This window comes from Oreochromis aureus, linkage group 18 (assembly GCF_013358895.1).
Source record: "Oreochromis aureus strain Israel breed Guangdong linkage group 18, ZZ_aureus, whole genome shotgun sequence".
Taxonomy (NCBI): Eukaryota; Metazoa; Chordata; class Actinopteri; order Cichliformes; family Cichlidae; genus Oreochromis; species Oreochromis aureus.
In genome coordinates, this window is record NC_052959.1 from 31,081,334 (window position 1) to 31,097,593 (window position 16,260).

Below are 16,260 nucleotides of genomic sequence, written 5' to 3' on the forward strand. Positions count from 1 at the left end.
TGTGTGAGACCGAGCAGACCAAGGACAATCGGACCCAGCACCAGCTGTGGGCTGGTTCGCCGAGCAAAAGTATTTCTAACCAGTGCTCTGTGGTGTATATCTGGGTGTGTTGTATCACAGACTTTGGTTTTCCTTTAATTGTTTCTTTTTTTTGTTTTGTAGGTTGAGAGCCTGTTTGTGTCCCATGTTTTTCACCTTTTAATGTGTATGTTCTGTATTTTTATTGTAGTGGACGGAGGATCTACCAGCGGCTGTGGGACCGTGGGTGGTGGGTCGGATTTTCCACGCTTCTTTGTTGTACAGCACCAGGTGAAAAGACTGTAGTAGGTTTCCTTTGTGTGGTTGTGCTGACCCCTGTGAATTCCCCAAATGCGGGAATCTCAACTGCATAATTTGTGGTAGTGGGGGACTGCGTTCGCGCTCTCCCCTCACTCTTGTGTCCAAAAGCAAAGATCCATGTGTCTGCTCTTCTCTCCGTCTGGCCTTTGAACTGGGACAAAATGCAATGGCGTGCTCACCGTCACTGGATTCAGGCATTATGCGTGTTAGGCACCATCAGCCAGAGTGCTGCATGTGGAAAGGGGACCCTGTCTCCCACACTGCCAACTCATACTTACCTGGCAGGGGAGATACCATGATCACGAAGGTGGTTCGCCCAGGCGAGGCTCAGCCATTGCACTGCGGTTGTGCTGACCCCTGTGAATTCCCCAAATGCGGGATCTCAACTGCATAATTTGTGGTAGTGGGGGACTGCGTTCGCGCTCTCCCCTCACTCTTGTGTCCAAAAGCAAAGATCCATGTGTCTGCTCTTCTCTCCGTCTGGCCTTTGAACTGGGACAAAATGCAATGGCGTGCTCACCGTCACTGGATTCAGGCATTATGCGTGTTAGGCACCATCAGCCAGAGTGCTGCATGTGGAAAGGGGACCCCTGTCTCCCACACTGCCAACTCATACTTACCTGGCAGGGGAGATACCATGATCACAAGGTGGTTCGCCCAGGGCGAGGCTCAGCCATTGCACTGCGGTTGTGCTGACCCCTGTGAATTCCCCAAATGCGGGAATCTCAACTGCATAATTTGTGGTAGTGGGGACTGCGTTCGCGCTCTCCCTCACTCTTGTGTCCAAAAGCAAAGATCCATGTGTCTGCTCTTCTCTCCGTCTGGCCTTTGAACTGGGACAAAATGCAATGGCGTGCTCACGTCACTGGATTCAGGCATTATGCGTGTTAGGCACCATCAGCCAGAGTGCTGCATGTGGAAAGGGGACCCCTGTCTCCCACACTGCCAACTCATACTTACCTGGCAGGGGAGATACCATGATCACGAATGTGGTTCGCCCAGAGCGAGGCTCAGTCATTGCACTGCGGTTGTGCTGACCCCTGTGAATTCACCAAATGCGGAATCTCAACTGCATAATTTGTGGTAGTGGGGACTGCGTTCGTGCTCTCCCTCACTCTTGTGTCCCAAAAACAAAGATCCATGTGTCTGCTCTTCTCTCCGTCTGGCCTTTGAACTGGGACAAAATGCAATGGCGTGCTCACCGTCACTGGATTCAGGCATTATGCGTGTTAGGCACCATCAGCCAGAGTGCTGCATGTGGAAAGGGGACCCCTGTCTCCCACACTGCCAACTCATACTTACCTGGCAGGGGAGATACCATGATCACGAAGGTGGTTCACCCAGGGCGAGGCTCAGCCATTGCACTGCGGTTGTGCTGACCCCTGTGAATTCCCCAAATGCGGGAATCTCAACTGCATAATTTGTGGTAGGGGGACTCATTCGCTCTCCCCTCACTCTTGTGTCCAAAAGCAAAGATCCATGTGTCTGCTCTTCTCTCCGTCTGGCCTTTGAACTGGGACAAAATGCAATGGCGTGCTCACCGTCACTGGATTCAGGCATTATGCGTGTTAGGCACCATCAGCCAGAGTGCTGCATGTGGAAAGGGGACCCCTGTCTCCCACACTGCCAACTCATACTTACCTGGCAGGGGAGATACCATGATCACGAATGTGGTTCGCCCAGGGCGAGGCTCAGTCATTGCACTGCGGTTGTGTTGACCCCTGTGAATTCCCCAAATGCGGGAATCTCAACTGCATAATTTGTGGTAGTGGGGACTGCGTCGCGCTCTCCCTCACTCTTGTGTCCAAAAGCAAAGATCCATGTGTCTGCTCTTCTCTCCGTCTGGCCTTTGAACTGGGACAAAATGCAATGGCGTGCTCACCGTCACTGGATTCAGGCATTATGCGTGTTAGGCACCATCAGCCAGAGCGCTGCATGTGAAAGGGGACCCCTGTCTCCCACACTGCCAACTCATACTTACCTGGCAGGGGAGATACCATGATCACGAAGGTGGTTCACCCAGGGCGAGGCTCAGCCATTGCACTGCGGTTGTGCTGACCCTGTGAATTCCCCAAATGCGGGAATCTCAACTGCATAATTTGTGGTAGTGGGGGATCGTGCTCGCTCTCCCCTCACTCTTGTGTCCAAAAGCAAAGATCCATGTGTCTGCTCTTCTCTCCGTCTGGCCTTTGAACTGGGACAAAATGCAATGGCGTGCTCACTGTCACTGGATTCAGGCATTATGCGTGTTAGGCACCATCAGCCAGAGTGCTGCATGTGGAAAGGGGACCCCTGTCTCCCACACTGCCAACTCATACTTACCTGGCAGAGGAGATACCATGATCACGAATGTGGTTCGCCCAGGGCGAGGCTCAGTCATTGCACTGCGGTTGTGCTGACCCCTGTGAATTCCCCAAATGCGGGAATCTCAACTGCATAATTTGTGGTAGTGGGGACTGCGTTCGCGCTCTCCCTCACTCTTGTGTCCAAAAACAAAGATCCATGTGTCTGCTCTTCTCTCCGTCTGGCCTTTGAACTGGGACAAAATGCAATGGCGTGCTCACCGTCACTGGATTCAGGCATTATGCGTGTTAGGCACCATCAGCCAGAGTGCTGCATGTGGAAAGGGGACCCCTGTCTCCCACACTGCCAACTCATACTTACCTGGCAGGGGAGATACCATGATCACGAAGGTGGTTCACCCAGGGCGAGGCTCAGCCATTGCACTGCGGTTGTGCTGACCCCTGTGAGTTCCCCAAATGCGGGAATCTCAACTGCATAATTTGTGGTAGTGGGGACTGCGTTCGCGCCTCCCCTCACTCTTGTGTCCAAAAGCAAAGATCCATGTGTCTGCTCTTCTCTCCGTCTGGCCTTTGAACTGGGACAAAATGCAATGGCGTGCTCACCGTCACTGGATTCAGGCATTATGCGTGTTAGGCACCATCAGCCAGAGTGCTGCATGTGGAAAGGGGACCCCTGTCTCCCCACACTGCCAACTCATACTTACCTGGCAGAGGAGATACCATGATCACGAAGGTGGTTCACCCAGGGTGAGGCTCAGCCATTGCACTGCGGTTGTGCTGACCCCTGTGGGTTCCCCAAATGCGGGAATCTCAACTGCATAATTTGTGGTAGTGGGGACTCATGTTCGCGCTCTCCCTCACTCTTGTGTCCAAAAGCAAATGTAGCCGGAGGGGCTACTCGCTTTTCCTTTCTCTTCCGCCCCCACTTGCGCTACTGCTTTCTCTCTCTCTCTCCTGTGCTTGCTCCCGCTGCGCGCTTACGTTAACAGGAGCCCACCTGTATATTGATTACAGGGCGGCGTGTACCTGTATAAAGGGAAGCCGGGTTTTCTCCTTGGATTATTTCCTCCCGAGCTTTTGGTGCCATACAGCGGTAGACGCTGGCTTGTTGGTTAAATTACTGAGGCGATCAGGTCATGTGATTGCTACAGGTAGGTCTCCCCTTCGATTTCTGATTTCTCCCTAACGTCGGCAATTAGTAGTTATATTTCTGCGGCCCGCTACAGCGCGGCTGTTTTTCTTTCCTTTGCTCCAGCCGTGGTGAGGAGACGCGTGAGTGCATCCGCCGTGCAGTACAGCGCCCAAGTTCTGGGGTAAGCCGCTTATTTTATAGCTGCTAGTTTTGTAAATTAAAGAAGATTAAGGTTAGTTTTGCCTTTTTCTTATTTGTAGGGTTTGATTGCTGCCGTGCCCTCTCGGGACCAACCGCCTGCTTTGGTTACGAGAGAGTCGGGCGCCTGCTCTGCTGCTGTCTTGTTTTGTTGATCTTGTTTGTTTGATTTTGTTTTGCCCTGTTTTGTTTTCGTGTTGTTTTGGTTATATTACGGTCAATCTGTCGGCGGCCCGGTTTTTCCTTGTAGCTTGCCTTGCCACGCCCTCTTGGACTATCGTTCGCTCCAGCTTTTTGTGGCTGGCGGGCGATTCTCGGCTGTATATTGGGCTGGTTATACAAACTGGTACTGCCTCTCCCTTTCTCCCAGCTGTGGGAAGTTGTGTGAGACCGAGCAGACCAAGGACAATCGGACCCAGCACCAGCTGTGGGCTGGTTCGCCGAGCAAAAGTATTTCTAACCAGTGCTCTGTGGTGTATATCTGGGTGTGTTGTATCACAGACTTTGGTTTTCCTTTAATTGTTTCTTTTTTTTTGTTTTGTAGGTTGAGAGCCTGTTTGTGTCCCATGTTTTTCACCTTTTAATGTGTATGTTCTGTATTTTTATTGTAGTGGACGGAGGATCTACCAGCGGCTGTGGGACCGTGGGTGGTGGGTCGTTTTCCACGCTTCTTTTGTTGTACAGCACCAGGTGAAAAGACTGTAGTAGGTTTCCTTTGTGTGGTTGTGCTGACCCCTGTGAATTCCCCAAATGCGGGAATCTCAACTGCATAATTTGTGGTAGTGGGGACTGCGTTCGCTCTCCCTCACTCTTGTGTCCAAAAGCAAAGATCCATGTGTCTGCTCTTCTCTCCGTCTGGCCTTTGAACTGGGACAAAATGCAATGGCGTGCTCACCGTCACTGGATTCAGGCATTATGCGTGTTAGGCACCATCAGCCAGAGTGCTGCATGTGGAAAGGGGACCCCTGTCTCCCACACTGCCAACTCATACTTACCTGGCAGGGGAGATACCATGATCACGAAGGTGGTTCGCCCAGGGCGAGGCTCAGCCATTGCACTGCGGTTGTGCTGACCCCTGTGAATTCCCCAAATGCGGGATCTCAACTGCATAATTTGTGGTAGTGGGGGACTGCGTTCGCTCTCCCTCACTCTTGTGTCCAAAAGCAAAGATCCATGTGTCTGCTCTTCTCTCCGTCTGGCCTTTGAACTGGGACAAAATGCAATGGCGTGCTCACCGTCACTGGATTCAGGCATTATGCGTGTTAGGCACCATCAGCCAGAGTGCTGCATGTGGAAAGGGACCCCTGTCTCCCACACTGCCAACTCATACTTACCTGGCAGGGGAGATACCATGATCACGAAGGTGGTTCGCCCAGGGCGAGGCTCAGCCATTGCACTGCGGTTGTGCTGACCCCTGTGAATTCCCCAAATGCGGGAATCTCAACTGCATAATTTGTGGTAGTGGGGGACTGCGTTCGCTCTCCCCTCACTCTTGTGTCCAAAAGCAAAGATCCATGTGTCTGCTCTTCTCTCCGTCTGGCCTTTGAACTGGGACAAAATGCAATGGCGTGCTCACCGTCACTGGATTCAGGCATTATGCGTGTTAGGCACCATCAGCCAGAGTGCTGCATGTGGAAAGGGACCCCTGTCTCCCACACTGCCAACTCATACTTACCTGGCAGGGGAGATACCATGATCACGAATGTGGTTCGCCCAGAGGCGAGGCTCAGTCATTGCACTGCGGTTGTGCTGACCCCTGTGAATTCCCCAAATGCGGGAATCTCAACTGCATAATTTGTGGTAGTGGGGACTGCGTTCGCGCTCTCCCCTCACTCTTGTGTCCAAAAACAAAGATCCATGTGTCTGCTCTTCTCTCCGTCTGGCCTTTGAACTGGGACAAAATGCAATGGCGTGCTCACCGTCACTGGATTCAGGCATTATGCGTGTTAGGCACCATCAGCCAGAGTGCTGCATGTGGAAAGGGGACCCCTGTCTCCCACACTGCCAACTCATACTTACCTGGCAGGGGAGATACCATGATCACGAATGTGGTTCGCCCAGGGCGAGGCTCAGTCATTGCACTGCGGTTGTGCTGACCCCTGTGAATTCCCCAAATGCGGGAATCTCAACTGCATAATTTGTGGTAGTGGGGACTGCGTTCGCGCTCTCCCTCACTCTTGTGTCCAAAAGCAAAGATCCATGTGTCTGCTCTTCTCTCCGTCTGGCCTTTGAACTGGGACAAAATGCAATGGCGTGCTCACCGTCACTGGATTCAGGCATTATGCGTGTTAGGCACCATCAGCCAGAGTGCTGCATGTGGAAAGGGGACCCCTGTCTCCCACACTGCCAACTCATACTTACCTGGCAGAGGAGATACCATGATCACGAAGGTGGTTCACCCAGGGTGAGGCTCAGCCATTGCACTGCGGTTGTGCTGACCCCTGTGGGTTCCCCAAATGCGGGAATCTCAACTGCATAATTTGTGGTAGTGGGGGACTGCGTTCGCGCTCTCCCCTCACTCTTGTGTCCAAAAGCAAATGTAGCCGGAGGGGCTACTCGCTTTTCCTTTCTCTTCCGCCCCCACTTGCGCTACTGCTTTCTCTCTCTCTCTCCTGTGCTTGCTCCCGCTGCGCGCTTACGTTAACAGGAGCCCACCTGTATATTGATTACAGGGCGGCGTGTACCTGTATAAAGGGAAGCCGGGTTTTCTCGTTGGATTATTTCCTCCCGAGCTTCTGGTGCGATACAGCGGTAGACGCTGGCTTGTTGGTTAAATTACTGAGGCGATCAGGTCATGTGATTGCTACAGGTAGGTCTCCCTTCGATTTCTGATTTCTCCCTAACGCCGGCAATTAGTAGTTATATTTCATGCCCGCTACAGCGCGGCTGTTTTTCTTTCCTTTGCTCCAGCCGTGGTGAGGAGACGCGTGAGTGCATCCGCCGTGCAGTACAGCGCCTCCAAGTTCTGGGGTAAGCCGCTTATTTTATAGCTGCTAGTTTTGTAAATTAAAGAAGATTAAGGTTAGTTTTGCCTTTTTCTTATTTGTAGGGTTTGATTGCTGCCGTGCCCTCTCGGGACCAACCGCCTGCTTTGGTTACGTGAGAGAGTCGGGCGCCTGCTCTGCTGCTGTCTTGTTTTGTTGATCTTGTTTGTTTGATTTTGTTTTGCCCTGTTTTGTTTTCGTGTTGTTTTGGTTATATTACGGTCAATCTGTCGGCGGCCCGGTTTTTCCTTGTAGCTTGCCTTGCCACGCCCTCTTGGACTATCGTTCGCTCCAGCTTTTTGTGGCTGGCCGGGGCGATTCTCGGCTGTATATTGGGCTGGTTATACAAACTGGTACTGCCTCTCCCCTTTCTCCCAGCTGTGGGAAGTTGTGTGAGACCGAGCAGACCAAGGACAATCGGACCCAGCACCAGCTGTGGGCTGGTTCGCCCGAGCAAAAGTATTTCTAACCAGTGCTCTGTGGTGTATATCTGGGTGTGTTGTATCACAGACTTTGGTTTTCCTTTAATTGTTTTTTTTTTTGTTTTGTAGGTTGAGAGCCTGTTTGTGTCCCATGTTTTTCACCTTTTAATGTGTATGTTCTGTATTTTTATTGTAGTGGACGGAGGATCTACCAGCGGCTGTGGGACCGTAGGTGGTGGGTCGTTTTCCACGCTTCTTTTGTTGTACAGCACCAGGTGAAAAGACTGTAGTAGGTTTCCTTTGTGTGGTTGTGCTGACCCTGTGAATTCCCCAAATGCGGGAATCTCAACTGCATAATTTGTGGTAGTGGGGGACTGCGTTCAAGGCTCCCCTCACTCTTGTGTCCAAAAGCAAAGATCCATGTGTCTGCTCTTCTCTCCGTCTGGCCTTTGAACTGGGACAAAATGCAATGGCGTGCTCACCGTCACTGGATTCAGGCATTATGCGTGTTAGGCACCATCAGCCAGAGTGCTGCATGTGGAAAGGGGACCCCTGTCTCCCACACTGCCAACTCATACTTACCTGGCAGGGGAGATACCATGATCACGAAGGTGGTTCACCCAGGGCGAGGCTCAGCCATTGCACTGCGGTTGTGCTGACCCCTGTGAATTCCCCAAATGCGGGAATCTCAACTGCATAATTTGTGGTAGTGGGGACTCGTTCGCGCTCTCCCTCACTCTTGTGTCCAAAAGCAAAGATCCATGTGTCTGCTCTTCTCTCCGTCTGGCCTTTGAACTGGGACAAAATGCAATGGCGTGCTCACCGTCACTGGATTCAGGCATTATGCGTGTTAGGCACCATCAGCCAGAGTGCTGCATGTGGAAAGGGGACCCCTGTCTCCCACACTGCCAACTCATACTTACCTGGCAGGGGAGATACCATGATCACGAATGTGGTTCACCCAGGGCGAGGCTCAGCCATTGCACTGCGGTTGTGTTGACCCCTGTGAATTCCCCAAATGCGGGAATCTCAACTGCATAATTTGTGGTAGTGGGGATCTGCGTTCGCGCTCTCCCCTCACTCTTGTGTCCAAAAGCAAAGATCCATGTGTCTGCTCTTCTCTCCGTCTGGCCTTTGAACTGGGACAAAATGCAATGGCGTGCTCACCGTCACTGGATTCAGGCATTATGCGTGTTAGGCACCATCAGCCAGAGTGCTGCATGTGGAAAGGGGACCCCTGTCTCCCACACTGCCAACTCATACTTACCTGGCAGGGGAGATACCATGATCACGAAGGTGGTTCACCCAGGGCGAGGCTCAGCCATTGCACTGCGGTTGTGCTGACCCCTGTGAATTCCCCAAATGCGGGAATCTCAACTGCATAATTTGTGGTAGTGGGGACTCGTTCGCTCTCCCTCACTCTTGTGTCCAAAAGCAAAGATCCATGTGTCTGCTCTTCTCTCCGTCTGGCCTTTGAACTGGGACAAAATGCAATGGCGTGCTCACCGTCACTGGATTCAGGCATTATGCGTGTTAGGCACCATCAGCCAGAGTGCTGCATGTGGAAAGGGACCCCTGTCTCCCACACTGCCAACTCATACTTACCTGGCAGGGGAGATACCATGATCACGAATGTGGTTCACCCAGGGCGAGGCTCAGCCATTGCACTGCGGTTGTGCTGACCCCTGTGAATTCCCCAAATGCGGGAATCTCAACTGCATAATTTGTGGTAGTGGGGACTGCGTTCGTGCTCTCCCCTCACTCTTGTGTCCAAAAACAAAGATCCATGTGTCTGCTCTTCTCTCCGTCTGGCCTTTGAACTGGGACAAAATGCAATGGCGTGCTCACCGTCACTGGATTCAGGCATTATGCGTGTTAGGCACCATCAGCCAGAGTGCTGCATGTGGAAAGGGGACCCCTGTCTCCCACACTGCCAACTCATACTTACCTGGCAGGGGAGATACCATGATCACGAAGGTGGTTCACCCAGGGCGAGGCTCAGCCATTGCACTGCGGTTGTGCTGACCCCTGTGAATTCCCCAAATGCGGGAATCTCAACTGCATAATTTGTGGTAGTGGGGATCTGCGTTCGCGCTCTCCCTCACTCTTGTGTCCAAAAGCAAAGATCCATGTGTCTGCTCTTCTCTCCGCCTGGCCTTTGAACTGGGACAAAATGCAATGGCGTGCTCACCGTCACTGGATTCAGGCATTATGCGTGTTAGGCACCATCAGCCAGAGTGCTGCATGTGGAAAGGGGACCCCTGTCTCCCACACTGCCAACTCATACTTACCTGGCAGGGGAGATACCATGATCACGAATGTGTTCGCCCAGGGCGAGGCTCAGTCATTGCACTGCGGTTGTGCTGACCCCTGTGAATTCCCCAAATGCGGGAATCTCAACTGCATAATTTGTGGTAGTGGGGGACTGCGTTCGCTCTCCCTCACTCTTGTGTCCAAAAACAAAGATCCATGTGTCTGCTCTTCTCTCCGTCTGGCCTTTGAACTGGGACAAAATGCAATGGCGTGCTCACCGTCACTGGATTCAGGCATTATGCGTGTTAGGCACCATCAGCCAGAGTGCTGCATGTGGAAAGGGGACCCCTGTCTCCCACACTGCCAACTCATACTTACCTGGCAGGGGAGATACCATGATCACGAAGGTGGTTCACCCAGGGCGAGGCTCAGCCATTGCACTGCGGTTGTGCTGACCCCTGTGAGTTCCCCAAATGCGGGAATCTCAACTGCATAATTTGTGGTAGTGGGGACTCATTCGCGCTCTCCCCTCACTCTTGTGTCCAAAAGCAAAGATCCATGTGTCTGCTCTTCTCTCCGTCTGGCCTTTGAACTGGGACAAAATGCAATGGCGTGCTCACCGTCACTGGATTCAGGCATTATGCGTGTTAGGCACCATCAGCCAGAGTGCTGCATGTGGAAAGGGGACCCCTGTCTCCCACACTGCCAACTCATACTTACCTGGCAGAGGAGATACCATGATCACGAAGGTGGTTCACCCAGGGTGAGGCTCAGCCATTGCACTGCGGTTGTGCTGACCCCTGTGGGTTCCCCAAATGCGGGAATCTCAACTGCATAATTTGTGGTAGTGGGGACTGCGTTCGCGCTCTCCCTCACTCTTGTGTCCAAAAGCAAATGTAGCCGGAGGGGCTACTCGCTTTTCCTTTCTCTTCCGCCCCCACTTGCGCTACTGCTTCTCTCTCTCTCTGTGTGTGCTTGCTCCGCGCTGGCACGTTAACAGGAGCCCACCTGTATATTGATTACAGGGCGTGTACCTGTATAAAGGGAAGCCGGGTTTTCTCGTTGGATTATTTCCTCCCGAGCTTCTGGTGCGATACAGCGGTAGACGCTGGCTTGTTGGTTAAATTACTGAGGCGATCAGGTCATGTGATTGCTACAGGTAGGTCTCCCTTCGATTTCTGATTTCTCCCTAACGCCGGCAATTAGTAGTTATATTTCTGCGGCCCGCTACAGCGCGGCTGTTTTTCTTTCCTTTGCTCCAGCCGTGGTGAGGAGACGCGTGAGTGCATCCGCCGTGCAGTACAGCGCCCAAGTTCTGGGGTAAGCCGCTTATTTTATAGCTGCTAGTTTTGTAAATTAAAGAAGATTAAGGTTAGTTTTGCCTTTTTCTTATTTGTAGGGTTTGATTGCTGCCGTGCCCTCTCGGGGACCAACCGCCTGCTTTGGTTACGTAGAGAGTCGGGCGCCTGCTCTGCTGCTGTCTTGTTTTGTTGATCTTGTTTGTTTGATTTTGTTTTGCCCTGTTTTGTTTTCGTGTTGTTTTGGTTATATTACGGTCAATCTGTCGGCGGCCCGGTTTTTCCTTGTAGCTTGCCTTGCCACGCCCTCTTGGACTATCGTTCGCTCCAGCTTTTTGTGGCTGGCGGGCGATTCTCGGCTGTATATTGGGCTGGTTATACAAACTGGTACTGCCTCTCCCTTTCTCCCAGCTGTGGGAAGTTGTGTGAGACCGAGCAGACCAAGGACAATCGGACCCAGCACCAGCTGTGGGCTGGTTCGCCGAGCAAAAGTATTTCTAACCAGTGCTCTGTGGTGTATATCTGGGTGTGTTGTATCACAGACTTTGGTTTTCCTTTAATTGTTTCTTTTTTTTGTTTTGTAGGTTGAGAGCCTGTTTGTGTCCCATGTTTTTCACCTTTTAATGTGTATGTTCTGTATTTTTATTGTAGTGGACGGAGGATCTACCAGCGGCTGTGGGACCGTAGGTGGTGGGTCGTTTTCCACGCTTCTTTTGTTGTACAGCACCAGGTGAAAAGACTGTAGTAGGTTTCCTTTGTGTGGTTGTGCTGACCCCTGTGAATTCCCCAAATGCGGGAATCTCAACTGCATAATTTGTGGTAGTGGGGACTCATTCGCGCTCCCCTCACTCTTGTGTCCAAAAGCAAAGATCCATGTGTCTGCTCTTCTCTCCGTCTGGCCTTTGAACTGGGACAAAATGCAATGGCGTGCTCACCGTCACTGGATTCAGGCATTATGCGTGTTAGGCACCATCAGCCAGAGTGCTGCATGTGGAAAGGGGACCCCTGTCTCCCACACTGCCAACTCATACTTACCTGGCAGGGGAGATACCATGATCACGAAGGTGGTTCGCCCAGGGCGAGGCTCAGCCATTGCACTGCGGTTGTGCTGACCCCTGTGAATTCCCCAAATGCGGGATCTCAACTGCATAATTTGTGGTAGTGGGGACTGCGTTCGCGCTCTCCCCTCACTCTTGTGTCCAAAAGCAAAGATCCATGTGTCTGCTCTTCTCTCCGCCTGGCCTTTGAACTGGGACAAAAATGCAATGGCGTGCTCACCGTCACTGGATTCAGGCATTATGCGTGTTAGGCACCATCAGCCAGAGTGCTGCATGTGGAAAGGGGACCCCTGTCTCCCACACTGCCAACTCATACTTACCTGGCAGGAGATACCATGATCACGAAGGTGGTTCGCCCAGGGCGAGGCTCAGCCATTGCACTGCGGTTGTGCTGACCCCTGTGAATTCCCCAAATGCGGGAATCTCAACTGCATAATTTGTGGTAGTGGGGACTCATTCGCTCTCCCTCACTCTTGTGTCCAAAAGCAAAGATCCATGTGTCTGCTCTTCTCTCCGTCTGGCCTTTGAACTGGGACAAAATGCAATGGCGTGCTCACCGTCACTGGATTCAGGCATTATGCGTGTTAGGCACCATCAGCCAGAGTGCTGCATGTGGAAAGGGGACCCCTGTCTCCCACACTGCCAACTCATACTTACCTGGCAGGGGAGATACCATGATCACGAATGTGGTTCGCCCAGGGGCGAGGCTCAGTCATTGCACTGCGGTTGTGCTGACCCCTGTGAATTCCCCAAATGCGGGAATCTCAACTGCATAATTTGTGGTAGTGGGGACTCGTTCGCGCTCTCCCTCACTCTTGTGTCCAAAAGCAAAGATCCATGTGTCTGCTCTTCTCTCCGCCTGGCCTTTGAACTGGGACAAAATGCAATGGCGTGCTCACCGTCACTGGATTCAGGCATTATGCGTGTTAGGCACCATCAGCCAGAGCGCTGCATGTGGAAAGGGGACCCCTGTCTCCCACACTGCCAACTCATACTTACCTGGCAGGGGAGATACCATGATCACGAAGGTGGTTCACCCAGGGCGAGGCTCAGCCATTGCACTGCGGTTGTGCTGACCCCTGTGAATTCCCCAAATGCGGGAATCTCAACTGCATAATTTGTGGTAGTGGGGATCTGCGTTCGCGCTCTCCCCTCACTCTTGTGTCCAAAAGCAAAGATCCATGTGTCTGCTCTTCTCTCCGTCTGGCCTTTGAACTGGGACAAAATGCAATGGCGTGCTCACTGTCACTGGATTCAGGCATTATGCGTGTTAGGCACCATCAGCCAGAGTGCTGCATGTGGAAAGGGGACCCCTGTCTCCCACACTGCCAACTCATACTTACCTGGCAGAGGAGATACCATGATCACGAATGTGGTTCGCCCAGGCGAGGCTCAGTCATTGCACTGCGGTTGTGCTGACCCCTGTGAATTCCCCAAATGCGGGAATCTCAACTGCATAATTTGTGGTAGTGGGGACTCGTTCGCGCTCTCCCCTCACTCTTGTGTCCAAAACAAAGATCCATGTGTCTGCTCTTCTCTCCGTCTGGCCTTTGAACTGGGACAAAATGCAATGGCGTGCTCACCGTCACTGGATTCAGGCATTATGCGTGTTAGGCACCATCAGCCAGAGTGCTGCATGTGAAAGGGGACCCCTGTCTCCCACACTGCCAACTCATACTTACCTGGCAGGGGAGATACCATGATCACGAAGGTGGTTCACCCAGGGCGAGGCTCAGCCATTGCACTGCGGTTGTGTTGACCCCTGTGAGTTCCCCAAATGCGGGAATCTCAACTGCATAATTTGTGGTAGTGGGGGACTCATGTTCAAGGCTCTCCCTCACTCTTGTGTCCAAAAGCAAAGATCCATGTGTCTGCTCTTCTCTCCGTCTGGCCTTTGAACTGGGACAAAATGCAATGGCGTGCTCACCGTCACTGGATTCAGGCATTATGCGTGTTAGGCACCATCAGCCAGAGTGCTGCATGTGGAAAGGGGACCCCTGTCTCCCACACTGCCAACTCATACTTACCTGGCAGAGGAGATACCATGATCACGAAGGTGGTTCACCCAGGGTGAGGCTCAGCCATTGCACTGCGGTTGTGCTGACCCCTGTGGGTTCCCCAAATGCGGGAATCTCAACTGCATAATTTGTGGTAGTGGGGACTGCGTTCGCGCTCTCCCTCACTCTTGTGTCCAAAAGCAAATGTAGCCGGAGGGGCTACTCGCTTTTCCTTTCTCTTCCGCCCCCACTTGCGCTACTGCTTCTCTCTCTCTCTCCTGTGCTTGCTCCCGCTGCGCGCCATCGTTAACAGGAGCCCACCTGTATATTGATTACAGGGCGGCGTGTACCTGTATAAAGGGAAGCCGGGTTTTCTCGTTGGATTATTTCCTCCCGAGCTTCTGGTGCGATACAGCGGTAGACGCTGGCTTGTTGGTTAAATTACTGAGGCGATCAGGTCATGTGATTGCTACAGGTAGGTCTCCCCTTCGATTTCTGATTTCTCCCTAACGTCGGCAATTAGTAGTTATATTTCTGCGCCCGCTACAGCGGCTGTTTTTCTTTCCTTTGCTCCAGCCGTGGTGAGGAGGCGCGTGAGTGCATCCGCCGTGCAGTACAGCGCCCCAAGTTCTGGGGTAAGCCGCTTATTTTATAGCTGCTAGTTTTGTAAATTAAAGAAGATTAAGGTTAGTTTTGCCTTTTTCTTATTTGTAGGGTTTGATTGCTGCCGTGCCCTCTCGGGACCAACCGCCTGCTTTGGTTACGTGAGAGTCGGGCGCCTGCTCTGCTGCTGTCTTGTTTTGTTGATCTTGTTTGTTTGATTTTGTTTTGCCCTGTTTTGTTTTCGTGTTGTTTTGGTTATATTACGGTCAATCTGTCGGCGGCCCGGTTTTTCCTTGTAGCTTGCCTTGCCACGCCCTCTTGGACTATCGTTCGCTCCAGCTTTTTGTGGCTGGCGGGCGATTCTCGGCTGTATATTGGGCTGGTTATACAAACTGGTACTGCCTCTCCCTTTCTCCCAGCTGTGGGAAGTTGTGTGAGACCGAGCAGACCAAGGACAATCGGACCCAGCACCAGCTGTGGGCTGGTTCGCCGAGCAAAAGTATTTCTAACCAGTGCTCTGTGGTGTATATCTGGGTGTGTTGTATCACAGACTTTGGTTTTCCTTTAATTGTTTCTTTTTTTTTTGTTTTGTAGGTTGAGAGCCTGTTTGTGTCCCATGTTTTTCACCTTTTAATGTGTATGTTCTGTATTTTTATTGTAGTGGACGGAGGATCTACCAGCGGCTGTGGGACCGTGGGTGGTGGGTCGTTTTCCACGCTTCTTTTGTTGTACAGCACCAGGTGAAAAGACTGTAGTAGGTTTCCTTTGTGTGGTTGTGCTGACCCCTGTGAATTCCCCAAATGCGGGAATCTCAACTGCATAATTTGTGGTAGTGGGGGACTGCGTCAAGCGCTCTCCCTCACTCTTGTGTCCAAAAGCAAAGATCCATGTGTCTGCTCTTCTCTCCGTCTGGCCTTTGAACTGGGACAAAATGCAATGGCGTGCTCACCGTCACTGGATTCAGGCATTATGCGTGTTAGGCACCATCAGCCAGAGTGCTGCATGTGGAAAGGGGACCCCTGTCTCCCACACTGCCAACTCATACTTACCTGGCAGGGGAGATACCATGATCACGAAGGTGGTTCGCCCAGGGCGAGGCTCAGCCATTGCACTGCGGTTGTGCTGACCCTGTGAATTCCCCAAATGCGGGATCTCAACTGCATAATTTGTGGTAGTGGGGACTGCGTTCGCGCTCTCCCTCACTCTTGTGTCCAAAAGCAAAGATCCATGTGTCTGCTCTTCTCTCCGTCTGGCCTTTGAACTGGGACAAAATGCAATGGCGTGCTCACCGTCACTGGATTCAGGCATTATGCGTGTTAGGCACCATCAGCCAGAGTGCTGCATGTGGAAAGGGGACCCCTGTCTCCCACACTGCCAACTCATACTTACCTGGCAGGGGAGATACCATGATCACGAAGGTGGTTCGCCCAGGCGAGGCTCAGCCATTGCACTGCGGTTGTGCTGACCCCTGTGAATTCCCCAAATGCGGAATCTCAACTGCATAATTTGTGGTAGTGGGGACTGCGTTCGCGCTCTCCCTCACTCTTGTGTCCAAAAGCAAAGATCCATGTGTCTGCTCTTCTCTCCGTCTGGCCTTTGAACTGGGACAAAATGCAATGGCGTGCTCACCGTCACTGGATTCAGGCATTATGCGTGTTAGGCACCATCAGCCA

At 52.2% G+C, this 16,260-nt stretch overlaps 1 long non-coding RNA gene, 32 other non-coding genes and 3 pseudogenes across 33 annotated transcripts; all 36 read left to right on the forward strand.

Annotated features, from left to right (window-relative positions):
• The first annotated feature begins 284 nt into the window (after nt 1-284).
• LOC120434610 lies at nt 285-430 on the forward strand (annotated as a pseudogene).
• Nucleotides 431-609: 179 nt separating this feature from the next.
• On the forward strand, nt 610-771 carry LOC120434632. The gene has a single exon (XR_005609233.1). It is a non-coding gene; the product is annotated as a U1 spliceosomal RNA (small nuclear RNA).
• Nucleotides 772-951: 180 nt separating this feature from the next.
• On the forward strand, nt 952-1,112 carry LOC120434640. Its single transcript, XR_005609241.1, has one exon. It is a non-coding gene; the product is annotated as a U1 spliceosomal RNA (small nuclear RNA).
• A 179-nt stretch (nt 1,113-1,291) lies between these two features.
• LOC120434602 lies at nt 1,292-1,452 on the forward strand. Its single transcript, XR_005609209.1, has one exon. It is a non-coding gene; the product is annotated as a U1 spliceosomal RNA (small nuclear RNA).
• A 181-nt stretch (nt 1,453-1,633) lies between these two features.
• LOC120434599 lies at nt 1,634-1,791 on the forward strand. Its single transcript, XR_005609206.1, has one exon. It is a non-coding gene; the product is annotated as a U1 spliceosomal RNA (small nuclear RNA).
• Nucleotides 1,792-1,972: 181 nt separating this feature from the next.
• Nucleotides 1,973-2,133, forward strand: LOC120434582. The gene has a single exon (XR_005609190.1). It is a non-coding gene; the product is annotated as a U1 spliceosomal RNA (small nuclear RNA).
• A 179-nt stretch (nt 2,134-2,312) lies between these two features.
• LOC120434589 lies at nt 2,313-2,473 on the forward strand. The gene has a single exon (XR_005609197.1). It is a non-coding gene; the product is annotated as a U1 spliceosomal RNA (small nuclear RNA).
• A 180-nt stretch (nt 2,474-2,653) lies between these two features.
• On the forward strand, nt 2,654-2,815 carry LOC120434639. Its single transcript, XR_005609240.1, has one exon. It is a non-coding gene; the product is annotated as a U1 spliceosomal RNA (small nuclear RNA).
• Nucleotides 2,816-2,995: 180 nt separating this feature from the next.
• On the forward strand, nt 2,996-3,156 carry LOC120434636. The gene has a single exon (XR_005609236.1). It is a non-coding gene; the product is annotated as a U1 spliceosomal RNA (small nuclear RNA).
• Nucleotides 3,157-3,338: 182 nt separating this feature from the next.
• On the forward strand, nt 3,339-3,501 carry LOC120434591. Its single transcript, XR_005609199.1, has one exon. It is a non-coding gene; the product is annotated as a U1 spliceosomal RNA (small nuclear RNA).
• Nucleotides 3,502-4,595: 1,094 nt separating this feature from the next.
• Nucleotides 4,596-4,779, forward strand: LOC120434616 (annotated as a pseudogene).
• A 180-nt stretch (nt 4,780-4,959) lies between these two features.
• LOC120434641 lies at nt 4,960-5,120 on the forward strand. Its single transcript, XR_005609242.1, has one exon. It is a non-coding gene; the product is annotated as a U1 spliceosomal RNA (small nuclear RNA).
• Nucleotides 5,121-5,298: 178 nt separating this feature from the next.
• On the forward strand, nt 5,299-5,460 carry LOC116335104. The gene has a single exon (XR_004200613.2). It is a non-coding gene; the product is annotated as a U1 spliceosomal RNA (small nuclear RNA).
• A 179-nt stretch (nt 5,461-5,639) lies between these two features.
• On the forward strand, nt 5,640-5,802 carry LOC120434580. The gene has a single exon (XR_005609188.1). It is a non-coding gene; the product is annotated as a U1 spliceosomal RNA (small nuclear RNA).
• A 181-nt stretch (nt 5,803-5,983) lies between these two features.
• On the forward strand, nt 5,984-6,145 carry LOC120434633. The gene has a single exon (XR_005609234.1). It is a non-coding gene; the product is annotated as a U1 spliceosomal RNA (small nuclear RNA).
• Nucleotides 6,146-6,325: 180 nt separating this feature from the next.
• Nucleotides 6,326-6,489, forward strand: LOC120434621. The gene has a single exon (XR_005609220.1). It is a non-coding gene; the product is annotated as a U1 spliceosomal RNA (small nuclear RNA).
• A 159-nt stretch (nt 6,490-6,648) lies between these two features.
• On the forward strand, nt 6,649-7,049 carry LOC116335095. The gene is made up of 3 exons (XR_005609027.1): nt 6,649-6,781; nt 6,854-6,942; nt 7,022-7,049. It is a non-coding gene; the product is annotated as an uncharacterized LOC116335095 (long non-coding RNA).
• A 903-nt stretch (nt 7,050-7,952) lies between these two features.
• LOC120434576 lies at nt 7,953-8,113 on the forward strand. The gene has a single exon (XR_005609184.1). It is a non-coding gene; the product is annotated as a U1 spliceosomal RNA (small nuclear RNA).
• Nucleotides 8,114-8,293: 180 nt separating this feature from the next.
• LOC120434625 lies at nt 8,294-8,457 on the forward strand. Its single transcript, XR_005609226.1, has one exon. It is a non-coding gene; the product is annotated as a U1 spliceosomal RNA (small nuclear RNA).
• A 180-nt stretch (nt 8,458-8,637) lies between these two features.
• On the forward strand, nt 8,638-8,796 carry LOC120434585. Its single transcript, XR_005609193.1, has one exon. It is a non-coding gene; the product is annotated as a U1 spliceosomal RNA (small nuclear RNA).
• Nucleotides 8,797-8,975: 179 nt separating this feature from the next.
• On the forward strand, nt 8,976-9,137 carry LOC116335102. Its single transcript, XR_004200611.2, has one exon. It is a non-coding gene; the product is annotated as a U1 spliceosomal RNA (small nuclear RNA).
• A 181-nt stretch (nt 9,138-9,318) lies between these two features.
• On the forward strand, nt 9,319-9,481 carry LOC120434623. The gene has a single exon (XR_005609224.1). It is a non-coding gene; the product is annotated as a U1 spliceosomal RNA (small nuclear RNA).
• Nucleotides 9,482-9,661: 180 nt separating this feature from the next.
• On the forward strand, nt 9,662-9,822 carry LOC120434597. Its single transcript, XR_005609204.1, has one exon. It is a non-coding gene; the product is annotated as a U1 spliceosomal RNA (small nuclear RNA).
• Nucleotides 9,823-10,001: 179 nt separating this feature from the next.
• LOC120434587 lies at nt 10,002-10,162 on the forward strand. The gene has a single exon (XR_005609195.1). It is a non-coding gene; the product is annotated as a U1 spliceosomal RNA (small nuclear RNA).
• A 181-nt stretch (nt 10,163-10,343) lies between these two features.
• On the forward strand, nt 10,344-10,505 carry LOC120434630. Its single transcript, XR_005609231.1, has one exon. It is a non-coding gene; the product is annotated as a U1 spliceosomal RNA (small nuclear RNA).
• Nucleotides 10,506-11,608: 1,103 nt separating this feature from the next.
• LOC120434617 lies at nt 11,609-11,775 on the forward strand. The gene has a single exon (XR_005609218.1). It is a non-coding gene; the product is annotated as a U1 spliceosomal RNA (small nuclear RNA).
• Nucleotides 11,776-11,956: 181 nt separating this feature from the next.
• LOC116316750 lies at nt 11,957-12,117 on the forward strand. The gene has a single exon (XR_004199181.2). It is a non-coding gene; the product is annotated as a U1 spliceosomal RNA (small nuclear RNA).
• Nucleotides 12,118-12,299: 182 nt separating this feature from the next.
• On the forward strand, nt 12,300-12,456 carry LOC120434609. The gene has a single exon (XR_005609216.1). It is a non-coding gene; the product is annotated as a U1 spliceosomal RNA (small nuclear RNA).
• Nucleotides 12,457-12,636: 180 nt separating this feature from the next.
• On the forward strand, nt 12,637-12,798 carry LOC120434594. The gene has a single exon (XR_005609202.1). It is a non-coding gene; the product is annotated as a U1 spliceosomal RNA (small nuclear RNA).
• A 180-nt stretch (nt 12,799-12,978) lies between these two features.
• On the forward strand, nt 12,979-13,142 carry LOC120434618. The gene has a single exon (XR_005609219.1). It is a non-coding gene; the product is annotated as a U1 spliceosomal RNA (small nuclear RNA).
• Nucleotides 13,143-13,322: 180 nt separating this feature from the next.
• On the forward strand, nt 13,323-13,482 carry LOC120434603. Its single transcript, XR_005609210.1, has one exon. It is a non-coding gene; the product is annotated as a U1 spliceosomal RNA (small nuclear RNA).
• A 179-nt stretch (nt 13,483-13,661) lies between these two features.
• On the forward strand, nt 13,662-13,824 carry LOC120434586. The gene has a single exon (XR_005609194.1). It is a non-coding gene; the product is annotated as a U1 spliceosomal RNA (small nuclear RNA).
• Nucleotides 13,825-14,006: 182 nt separating this feature from the next.
• On the forward strand, nt 14,007-14,168 carry LOC120434631. The gene has a single exon (XR_005609232.1). It is a non-coding gene; the product is annotated as a U1 spliceosomal RNA (small nuclear RNA).
• A 1,092-nt stretch (nt 14,169-15,260) lies between these two features.
• LOC120434613 lies at nt 15,261-15,449 on the forward strand (annotated as a pseudogene).
• Nucleotides 15,450-15,628: 179 nt separating this feature from the next.
• LOC120434644 lies at nt 15,629-15,788 on the forward strand. The gene has a single exon (XR_005609245.1). It is a non-coding gene; the product is annotated as a U1 spliceosomal RNA (small nuclear RNA).
• A 180-nt stretch (nt 15,789-15,968) lies between these two features.
• LOC120434647 lies at nt 15,969-16,128 on the forward strand. Its single transcript, XR_005609249.1, has one exon. It is a non-coding gene; the product is annotated as a U1 spliceosomal RNA (small nuclear RNA).
• Nucleotides 16,129-16,260: the final 132 nt, after the last annotated feature.